This window comes from Festucalex cinctus, chromosome 2 (genome assembly GCF_051991245.1).
Source record: "Festucalex cinctus isolate MCC-2025b chromosome 2, RoL_Fcin_1.0, whole genome shotgun sequence".
Lineage (NCBI taxonomy): Eukaryota > Metazoa > Chordata > Actinopteri > Syngnathiformes > Syngnathidae > Festucalex > Festucalex cinctus.
In genome coordinates, this window is record NC_135412.1 from 44088677 (window position 1) to 44100923 (window position 12247).

At 40.1% G+C, this 12247-nt stretch overlaps 1 pseudogene; it reads right to left on the minus strand.

Annotated features, from left to right (window-relative positions):
- Nucleotides 1-2098: 2098 nt before the first annotated feature.
- Nucleotides 2099-9189, minus strand: LOC144013226 (G2/M phase-specific E3 ubiquitin-protein ligase-like; annotated as a pseudogene).
- Between the last annotated feature and the right edge of the window lie 3058 nt (nt 9190-12247).

Below are 12247 nucleotides of genomic sequence, written 5' to 3' on the forward strand. Positions count from 1 at the left end.
GATTCTGTATCTCAATGCTGCCCCCAACAACAAAGCCTCAACAGCATTCTCCTTCTTCTTGGATGGTGTCCACAAACATGGATGGCCCTCGAGGTAGGATGTACAATCCACAGATCTATATTAACTCTATGTCCTGGTACAATGCAAGATTACAGGTTGAATTTATTTTTTAGAGTACGCGCTGATCAGGGGGTTGAAAATGTCGACATCGCTCGATGTATGTTCACTGTACGAGGAACTGGACTCGGCAGCTTCATTGCTGGAAAAAGTGTCCACAATCAAAGGTAAAATCCACCCAATCAGTTGGTGTAAGTTTAACATAGGCAAGCATGAAGTGCTGGTAAATAATTTTCCTCCCCAACCCCACCTTTTATTTTATCAAAAAATAATAATTTAGAATCGAGAGATTGTGGTGTGACATGTGGTCTGCTGTCACATGCAAATACTACAATGTACTTCATATGTTGGAAGAAAGGGGACTGTTTGACCTCTCAGATGAGATGCACCTCTAATGTGTGCATTATGTGTTTCTTCCACGGCTGAAGTCTGACCTGAAGTGCTTTAATGGAGAGCTGGAATAGGCATCCAATCAGAACAGAAGGAAACTGTTCTCCAGAACAGCTGTGGTACATTGGAATGCTCCAAACAGCTGTTGCTGAGCCAGATGTCGAGGTACACTTGAATGTATTATTTTAAGCACTTTACTTCAGTTCAGATGAATCATTTCAACCAGATCGATAAAGTATGACATTACTCCTTGTTTATTATCTTTTTCTCTTGGTGCGTTTTAGATTGGATTTTCAGCACTGATTGCTTTTGCCCTAACCCCACCATGGCCTTTCTCCCAGTTGCTAACTGTCACTAATACATGAAAGCCGGTCCAGTGTGCACTTACCTTAAAAATATTTTTATGGTGAATGGCCCTGGCTTCAAGCCTGGGTTAGTTTGAAAATGTTACATTGGTTGTCTAATTTAATTTTACTCTTTTTCAGTCAATAAAGCATCTTCTTCAGGACAACTATAATGATGAGGCTGACCCAAATGAAGGGGTGGTGGTGTCTGACATCCCTTGTCCCCTGTCCCACCGTAATCTTGATGTACTTCATCAATTAATAGACCCAATCAAATCAAGCTGCGAAGAGGAGCTTTATATTCTGACACTTAATCTTGTGCACAGACTGAGTGAAGCCTGATTCTTTTATTAAAACAGTATAATGCAGGCTCTGGGGTAAATAATGTAGAGTATAGCTTCCATTCTTCAGTTCTGTGACCTTCACCTGGGATGTGAGTGAAACATGGGACACAAACTACTATGTCCACAAATGTGAAAATTCCAGATTTTGCAAATTTTTGGGTATTTGTTAGCATGACCAAGTTTCAAATTTAGTGTTTACTTTAAAGATCTTATTTGCAGGTAATGTTGCAGAAGGATTTTGTTATTTAGTGCCTTTTTGATCAGTGAATATGAATTAATAGCCGTCCCCAGGGCATAGGTACAGTGTGTTGGTTGTAGGACTCAAAGGAAAAAGTTTACGTTTCTGAATCCCCTGCTAAACTTCCATCTTTGACATGCTGTCATCCCAGCGCTTCGGAAATTTGTATGAGTTATGTTTGAATTTTACGTTTGTCTATTTATGATGATTCATTGCAACTAACTCTCCTACTTTCCATGCTTTTTGTAATAAGTGATTGGTTGATTGTATATTGTATGGCGCTTCTCATCAAAACTGGATGCTCTGTATTGTCTAACTTTGTGATTAAATGTGAAGATATGTATTGTGACTTAATCTTTAAATTGATCCACCCTCAGTACCCACCACGAACATAAAAAGAAAAAAAGCATCAGCTTTATAGTAACACATTCTTGGACAATACAAAATGTAACAATATACACAAAAAAAAAGTGTTTTGACAAAACACTCAAAACTATTGTACTGCATAAAGCCAGCTAACATTTGCTCTCCACGTAACTTGCAAGCATGGGAAATGTTTTTTTTTTTTTTTTGCAACACGGGTAGAAATGAGGTGAAGCAAAAAATCTCACTCAACAGTTACACTCCTTTAAAAACAGTGTTAACATTTGCTCTACACATAACCTGCCAATGTGGAAAACTTCACGTTTTTGCAACATGGGTACAAAATGAGCTGAAACAAAAAGCAAAAAAAAGCATCAGTGTATAATTCTGAAATTTCTTTTTGTCTCCAATCTAAAGTTAACTTTCTAGACAAAATTCTTTGCAACGGTGTTGCTGTTCCTTAAACAGTGTGTTTTCACAAGGGGAAAAAAACCTCAGCTCTGTACTGTATATAAAAACACAGTCATAACATTTACTCCCTACATAACCTTCCAAACATGTAAAACGTTAAAACCCAAACATAACAGAGCAATCAGCCTCTTATTTCTACACTTTCTATTCCTCTTCCGCTATTTCAATCTCTCTAAATCCTATGAAAACCTTTGCCACATTTAATTGCTATTGTCATGTGTTCCTTGAATTCATCATATTTCAAACAATGTGCAGTAGGATAGGTGATTGTTTCCGTGCATGCACTAACAAGTGGATAACAAATTTTGTGGTCAGGCATCCGCTCAAAACAATAATGGTCAAAGTGCACTGTAATCTTGAAATTTTGTCTTTCTGCAAACAAAAGATGCTGGTGTGACTGTCCTGTCAGCCACTGCAATACAGCAGGGACATCGAGCACCTCTTCATCGCTGTCAGATTTTCCGTCTGTGGAGATTCACAATAAGTGGACAGATGCAAACAGTGAGTTGATATGAATTTATAGTGTGTAGGTCTTAGTGGACCATGTTTGATTAAAGCTGTGTGGAGCATATTTATTTCAGAGGGAAAAAGAATTTATATACATACATAAAAACTTGATACTAAAATAAACAACACTGCATATGCATAAGTAAAAATGTGTCAGTAATTGTATTTGTATTAATTTCTGTAACTCAGAAGTTTATTATTACAGTGGTGCTCATCCAGTAAGTTTACAGTACATACCCCCCAGGATATGTAAATTTATGAGCACACTGTACATGTAGAAAAGCTATGGATTGTCACCAAATTTGACATGCACATCTGAACTCACGTCTACTTCCATTTCTGAAAAAAATGAACAATTGCCACAGTATTTTGGATTTTAATCGACATAAAGCATCACCATACAGTTGTGCTTATCTTACAAACACAACTGTATCTTGAAAAAGGTTTTTGGTAACATCTATTGGGTTTTAAAAGACCACTTTAAAATTAGACATTGGTTAACTTACCCTCAAGATCTTGCAGGAAATCCTGGAAGTTGTTCAAGATTTGTGTTTCTGTTACTTGTTTTTGTGTGCCACTTTCACTCATCTTTGGGGCCAAGTGTGACACAAATGTAATATGCGTCCACCTGAAGAACAAAAAAAGTTTACAGATTGGGCTAAGCTTCACAATGACATTTTTTTATACAGCATGCCTCTGATAAGAAGAAAATAGGAGCTTACTTTAATAGCTTCAGCGGCCACAAAGAGGCCACGGCAATGTTCTCTGTTCCTCTCCATGACATCTATTAAACCATAAAGTTGTAGTCCGTCACGGAGTTGTCTTAGCATCATGGTTCGCCTTGAAGCGGAGTGCAGCAAAATTGCTCTTCAAAGGTAAAAAAAAAAAAAAAAAAAAAAGACAGGTCATGCACAAGTTTCCCATGTGTATTTGCCAATTTAGAAAAAAAAATAGGCACATCCACCACACAACTCAGAGGTCATGGTTTCCAATGAGAGCAGCCGTCTTCCCATGTAAAGTTTGCACATTTTCCCCATGCCTACTTGGGTTGGGTCTTCTAAGGGTACTCTGATTTCCTTCCTCTTTTCACAGAATGTGATTAGTTGTTGATCTATACCATCGGTCTCAAACTCCAGTCCTCGAGGGCTGCAGTCCTGCATGTTTTAGAGGTTTCTCTCCTCAAACACACCTGATTCATTAGCAAGCTCTGCAGGAACCTGATAATGATCCTCATTATATGAATCAGTTGTGTTCGAGGAGAGAAACCTCTAAAACATGCAGGTCTGCGGCTCTCGAGGACTAGAGTTTGAGACCTGTGATCTATACAGTATCCTGCGATTGGCTGGCAACGATTTCAGTTTGTACTCTGCATCTCATACCAAGTCAACTGGAATAGGCTACAGCACACCTCTGACCAAAGTGAAGAAAAGTTGGGTAAGTATAGGATAGGATAAGTATAGAGAAATAGATTTTTCTAAGGGAGGTGAGCACCAGTGTTAAGACAACTTAACCAACATAGGTTTCAAGTTCCTGACATTTACAAAAAAAATTATTAAAACCGTTGACTATACTAACCATGTTGTGATTTTCACCATTTTTGTCAGTGAAGTATTCAGGATATATTAAGTTTGAAGAACCTCGTCTAATTAAGCTATTCAGTACATCCCAAGTTGCTTTGATATTAGTTTCGTTTTCATATAAAGCTTTTCTATAATATAATTGCTTGCTAGTTCTTATAATATCAGTTCATATATTTCTATAAGTCTTATATCTTTGTTCCGCTTCATATGTTTTTAGCTTCATAAACTGTTTGTAAAACTGTGTTCACGATATTAAAAGCAGCACAATTGTTAAAAAAATAAAAATAATATAGCAATTGTGCAGTTGTAGCACCTTCTGGTGGGTAGTTTTTTTTTTGTGCAGTTTAATTTTCACAAGACATATTTTGGCCCTTCTATGTTTAAAAGCCATCCTAATGGTCAGATGAAGGGGAACATAATATGCTTGTCAATATGTGGAAGAAATCAATGTTTGCATACATGAGCAATTAAGTGCCTCTATATTAAGTGTTATTAGAGATTGTTTGGATATTATTACACCCCTACTAATTATAGCTCAGTTATAGCGTATTTGTTTTGCAACCTACCACCTTGATCAAAGATGAAAACTCCGGGTCATCAACATCATCTTGGGTAATGTTTTCCAAGTTTCCAGTTAAGATGAAATTGTAGCACCATTCTTGGAAGAACTTGGGCGCTGGGCCTCCCTGTGCTAGGCTTACCGCAAATATTTCCCCAGCGGTTCTGGAATAAAGTAATGAAAGGATAAAATAAAAATGTTTTTCAACAGCATAAATACTGTGGGGCCTATTCACTAAAGGTTTGCGACACCTTTGGACCGCGCTAACCGGCAAAAATGGAGCAATCTGGGAGCGCCTAATTCACTAAACACGCGCAGATGGGGAAATCCGTCACTAAGTGCTCTGCCGAACAGATTGCGTCACGGTACGCCGGTGTTATTTGCGCGTATGTAAAGTAGGTCATTTGCATACATTTGACGCAAAATATGCCCACCCCAATGCAAATGAGACTCAAATGAGACTCATTGATATGCAGCGTCTAATTCACGCCTGAGCAAATAGCAACACCGCGTTTGCGTGACGCAAATAACGTTTTTGGAAAGCATGTATTAACCTGACGCACCTCGATCTCCGGCAGTGCATGCCATTTGCCGCACAACATGCGCGAGAGAAGAGAGGGAGAGGGAAATATTTCCATGTTAGTTTAGGACACATAACGTAACCCGGGCTGATCGGCAATGACAGGGAGGCATTGTACGATCATTCTTACGCGCCAGATGCATACTGTACACCCACGCCAACCTCTGAAAATATATTTTTAAAACACGATCGCACCAATAATTTGTACTTTATGAATGAATGACGTCGTTGTCGTCCTCTTTGCTCTGTGCAGCTTAATGGCACTCTAAACGCTTACTCTCGGTTCAACCTCGCTTTCTGATAATGTCATCTTTCTCGCAACTGTTACTATAACAACCATGTTCTTGGCGCAAATCCATTGCCATGTGTGGTAAATCAGGTGCAAATTTGCTCCAAGCTGTCAGTTTTGTGGGCGTGTTTGCGCCGGTATATGATTAGAGCAATATCCTAAGTGAATAGGTTGGTAACTGGGCGCAGACTGCGGGTGCAGTTGTGGTGCAATATTTCGCGCTATTACCGGACGCAGCACATTCTTAGTGAATATGCCCCTGTGTGTGCATTCAGAATCCTGCAATTTACAATTAAATTAAAAACAACAAAAAGAAAAACACACACCGGTACAAACCCTTTGTTGAATTGAGTGGATTGAGTGGGTCAGATGAAACGCCATATCATATAAAATGAGATAACAAATTAATGGACTAGACTCAATTCTTAGTTCGAGACCAATTGGTGTCTACATGAGTGAAAACCAAACCAAATGGCCTCTGTGTGTAGCTCCCTAAAGCAACCACCAGATGCCGCCAAACCTGTACAACCAAGCTGCACTCAACACAGCCCGGACATGTCATATAAGGTAACGAAAGTGGCTAAATACAAATTAAGTGTAAATAAAGGGTATCCTGAATTAAGTAATAATACACACACACAATCTATATTCGATAATTGTTAACCTGAGTTATGGATCAATGATTACAGCACATTGATGCCAACTATGAAGTTCGCTGTCTTTTCTTTCATTTATTTTACGAGCGATACTGTCTTAATCGCTGATGACATTGCTGTAACTGCATTGAGTGAAAAGACTACCTGTATGTATTGTCCAACTCTCAACAATGACATGCACGATGTGTAACCAGAACTAGAAATAACCTGTTAAGTTCCCTGATAGGATTTGGGATTAACATGTCATGTATATACATGTTATTCATGCTTGTTTAGTTATGTTTAAAACATTAGTACATATGTGATGTGTTGATTTTAATATTATGATTGTTGAATAAGAGCTAAGACTATTGACATATGTATTACAAGTAGAACAGAAGCTTTTAGCCCCACATTGAATTTCCTGTTTGAAAAACAGGAACTGGTTGCTAAGCTACGCAAGCCACAGAGCGCAACCTGTTTCAACAGTTTCCTGTGTGTGTTGATGCAAAGATTAAGCCCCAACGTTGCGCGCTTCTAACTTAACTGTGTGGAGACTTACTGAGAACAAGTCCCAACATGTTTTGCGCATTGATATGTGAAGAGACTGGAAATCCCCACGTAGGCGCGGAAGGACACACTCGCCATGATGAAACCAGTGGCACGCACCCAAGTTTATAAAAGATCGTCCCTTGCGATGATCGAGGCTCTTCTTCGTTACCCTGCGATGTGATCTGTATGGAGTGTGTTGCTGAAGGCTGATTCTCGGCTTCGTGGGACTTAGGTTTCTTCATGAAAGGACTTTGACTCTTTGCCGTGAGTGAATCATTCTTCAAAGATTGGGTAAAGTAGAAATTTTTTATTAATAAGGTGTTTAAGATGAAGATATGAAAGATTAATCGCGTGTAGGGTGAGAGCCATTTAACCACTCCCATATCTTTAAATTATTTTTAGCCAAAAACGCCTTATTCTGATTAGGGTCTTGAGCTCCTCTGAGAAATGATCAATTTTAGAAAGCTCTTATAAAAGGTTTAAATATTATTTTGATTTCCTGTTTCCTATTTTATCTTATTTTTTATTGATTTTATGTTTTATTATTAAATGATATTGTTATGAATTATATTTGCTATATCATTATTGTCAATAAAATTATTAAAAGACTATTTGTGAATTAATTAATTTATTTGTTTCTTTTCATTTTTATTTTATTTCTTTTTGAACATTTTATAAGTCCAAGGTCGTTTTATAAAAAACCAAGTGTGAATTTATTATTTTATTTGATTCTTTTTATTTTTATTTTTATTTTTATTTTTATTTTTATTTTTATTCGTTTTGATCATTTTGTAAGTCAGCATTATTTTTCTTCGAGACGGACACAACAGCAACGGACGTCAAGAAAGAGGTAAGTACATTCGAACGATATCCAACCAGTGTTTCCATCTGTATTAATAAAGTCAAATACTCCTGCTTGATATGAAACAAATCCGTATGATCCTTACAAGGATTATTAAATGACTAGGTCAATAACAAATGCAAACAACTTATGAAAGTGGAGCTGCCAATGTAAGTGAGGTGTTCATACTATTATTCCTGGGCTCTGTGTGGTTATTCACTCGGGATTGATAGGTGGATGGAAACGGATTGGCCTCATGATAAGAAGACAGTGAACAAACCTAGGTGAATCCACTTTGACATATCGGCTTAACTAATTCCCGTCTCCTCACGCTGACGCCTTAGAGCCGGTGAGGGAAAAGGGGAATTTCTAACCCTTTGATTGGAGAGTCGATCAGGACATATTTCCCGATTTAAGTCCTGCGGGTAAGCGGAAGTTGACACCTTGTCTAGGTCATTTAGGGAATATTTAGGCATTTTCCCCTTGCCATCTTCTCCATCAAATAGACGTCTCTCGATACCAGCAATCATCTCTATTGAAATCATAGAAAATGTTTCAGCCAACCTTACTGCAAAAAATTAACAATAACAATAACAACTTTCATGTTTATACCCTAAAATTAGCCATGGTAAAAGGGATGATCCTGACCTGTCAAAAATTATTTTCTTAATTGCACCTGTGCCAACTCCAGCCTCTCCCAGGAATTGAACTTTCAAGCAGTGCACTGGGGAGCTATTCTTCTGCCGCTGCCACAGCACAAGTCCACGTTCCAAAAGGTTCATTCTGGATACGCAGATGTTGAAATCCTTGCTGTGGTCAACTTGAGCTGCCAGCCATTGTAGGACATCCTCCTCACTATTAATTAGAATTGATGTACAAGTTCACTTGCAAAAATTCTAACATGCTAGACTTTCGTCGTGATGGTCGTGAACCGTCCCGGACAACAGGCGACCAATCGTTGAACGTGTCACACTAGACGGGCGACGCTACGTCAAGACAACCCAAAATCGTTTACGACATGCCCCGTTTGTCCACGACACGTCGGTCGGGCTAAAATCAGGCTGTTTTCGTGTAGTCTGACATCGGCATTAGGTGAATACTTTTATTTTAATTTAACCTAATCTGGAGCAGAGTTTGTACTAACTTAATTAATGGCCTCGGTTGGCAAAAGGTTACCTCGTGAAATCGTGAATATATCAAATCTGTATATTTTAGTTCATAGAAAGCCTCTTGTTGGGAAAACATGCTATTCTTTTACCTAGGTTAAAAGCAGAAAAACAAATTAAGTACTACGACATGTCCTTATTTTGCAGCTCCTGTAAACCAATGGGGATGCAATCCAGACTGGAAGCAGGACTGCAGAAAGATAAAATCCCCATTAATATGAATGAAAACATAAACTGCATAAATATACAAAGAGACACCTTCACTATCCACTGCATATTTGTTTATCCCACATTACTCTGCTAATAAAAGCTGTAACCAAAGTGATCCCATACCTTTCTAAGGTATTTTCCAGGTCCCCACAAACACTTGCATGTTCTTCCAAGTCCTCCACTGGGTATTCCTCCTGGCAAATTGGGCACTTCCCTTGTTTTGACTAAAATAGAAAGATAATACAAGTCATTTTAGAATATTGAAGTCACGGTGTCTTAATTAATGGTCACGGAACTTCTAGGCGCAGCCGAGGCGTTGAGGGGGTCCGGTTTGGTGGTCTCAGCATTGCATCTCTGCTTTTTGCAGATGATGTGGTGCTGTTGGCTTCATCAAGCTGTGATCTCCAACTCTCACTGGAGCGGTTCACAGCCGAGTGTGAAGCGGTTGGGATGAGGATCAGCACCTCCAAATCCGAGACCATGGTCCTCAGTCGGAAAAGGGTGGCGTGTCCTCTCCGGGTCGGGGATGGGGTCTTGTTCACGAGTGAGGGCAGGATGGAGCGGGAGATTGACAGGCGGATCGGAGCAGCGTCTGCAGTGATGCGGACTCTGTATCAGTCCGTCGTGGTGAAGAAAGAGCTCTCGATTTACCGGTCGATCTACGTTCCGACCCTCACCTATGGTCACGAGCTGTGGGTCGTGACCGAAAGAACGAGATCCCAGATACAAGCGGCCGAAATGAGTTTCCTCCGCAGGGTGTCCGGGCTCTCCCTTAGCGATAGGGTGAGAAGCTCGGTCATCCGGGAGGGTCTCAGAGTCGAGCCGCTGCTCCTCCGCGTTGAGAGGAGCCAGCTGAGGTGGCTCGGGCATCTGGTTCGGGTGCCTCCTGGACACCTCCCTGGAGAGGTGTTCCGGGGAAGACCCAGGACACGCTGGAGAGGCTATGTCTCTCGGCTGGCCTGGGAACGCCTTGGGATCCCGCCGGAGGAGCTGGTTGAAGTGGCTGGGGAGAGGAAGGTCTGGGTTTCCCTCCTAAAGCTGCTGCCCCCGCGACCCGACCTCGGCTAAGCGGAAAAAGATGGATGGATGGATGGAATTTGTTCATCGATCCAAAAATCTGTTGCTAAATTAATTAATACCCCCCATGGCATCTGGTACCCGACTGGTGAAGGAAAAAGACACCGAGAAAGATGACTCACCGTCAACGGCCGCTGTTAGCCAAGTAAGCATGCTTGCTCTTACCGGCTTGCTAGAAGAGCACAGGAAATCCATAACCGCGGCGATGTCGGCGGGGTTCAAATCGGCGTTCACCTCAATGGAAAACAAGCTGGACTCGTTACAGGCCGTGGTCACAGGATATGGCGAACGGCTTGTGAGCTTGGAGTCCGGGCTCAACTTGCATGAGGAACGCATTCAGAGCTTGGAGGCTACTTGTTCCATGCTAACAGAGGCCTGTGCAAAGCTAAAGGCGAAGAACTCCGACTTGGAAGGGCGAAGTCGGTGTAACAACATTCGGAATCTGTGGAAGGGCCTCGGCCAACATCCTTTTTCTCGGAGGCTCTGGTGGAGATATTTGGAGACCAGCTGTTGCCGACTCCGCCGTAGCTGGATCGGGCGCATCGCAGCTTAGCCGCCAACTCCCAAAAGGGAGAACGCCCCAGACCGGTCATCGTGTGCTTTCATTGACATCAAGTCAAGGAGCTGGTCGTTCGGGAGGCCCGTAAGCGGAAGAACGAGCTGAAGTACCGTGGTTCGCGGATCCGCATCTACGAGGTGTTGAATTGAGTGGATTGAGTGGGTCAGATGAAACGCCATATCATGTAAAATGAGATAACAAATTAATGGGCTAGACTCAATTCTTAGTTAGAGACCAATAGGTGTCTATAGGACTGATAATTAAACTTTGGCCTCTGGGTGTAGTTCCTCAAAGTAACCACCAGATGCCGCCAAACCTGTACAACTAAGCCACCCACTCAGCATTGCCCGGATAATTCCATATAAGATACAAATTGAGTGTAAATAAATGATATCCTGAATTAAATAATAATACACAACACAATCTATATTCGACAATTGTTAACCTGATTTTTGGATCAATGTTTGTAGCACATTGAAAGCCAACTATGAAGTTTTGCTGTCTTTCTTTTTCTTTTCTTTTATTTTATTTACAAGCGATACTGTCTTTTATCGCTGATAATATTGCTGTAACTGCATTGAAAAGATTATCTGTATGTATTGTTTGATTTAACAAAGATATATACAAGATGTGCAACAGAGATTAGAATTAACCTGTTAAGTTCAAGCTGAGAGAATTTGGGATTTAACATGTCATGTATATATATGTTATTCATGCTTGCTTAATTAATATATCTATGATGTTATTTATTTTAACATTCATCATTGTCGAATAGAGCTGAAGACCTTGACATATTTTCATGTATGACTCATCATTCAACGTTGTGTATCCATGACACATTTGTAAAGAATGTATGACTTCATCTTCATGGCTCGTCTGTGGAAAATTACTGGAAATGAGTCCCAACAAGTGCGACTTGATATGAGGAGGCGGAAGGACATTCACGGAAGAAGTCGGTGGTCTTCCCGAAGGTGATAAAAAGCCGTCACCAGCTACGATCGGGGTCTTTTCTACCCTGCGATGGTCTGGACAGAGTGCATTCTCGAAGAAGGATTATAGCTGCCTGCCTGGGACTTTGGATTTTTTACGAAGGACTGGGATTAAGCCGTGACTGGAATACTTCTTCTCTGATTGGTAATGTACAAATCTTTTAGCAATAATGATGTATAATAGGAAGATATGAATGACTAATCGCGTGTTAGGGTAGGGGCCATTTAATACACTCTCATATCTTCAAATTATTTTTAGCCAAAAACATCTTATTGTCAATCAGGTCTTAAGCTTTTTTGAGAAATGATCAATCTCAGAAAGCTCTTGTAAAAGGTTTATATTATTCTTAATTTTTTTGTTTTTATTTTATTTTATTTTATTTTGATTGATTTAAAGTTTTATCATTAAATGTGATTTTGATGATTTATATTGGTT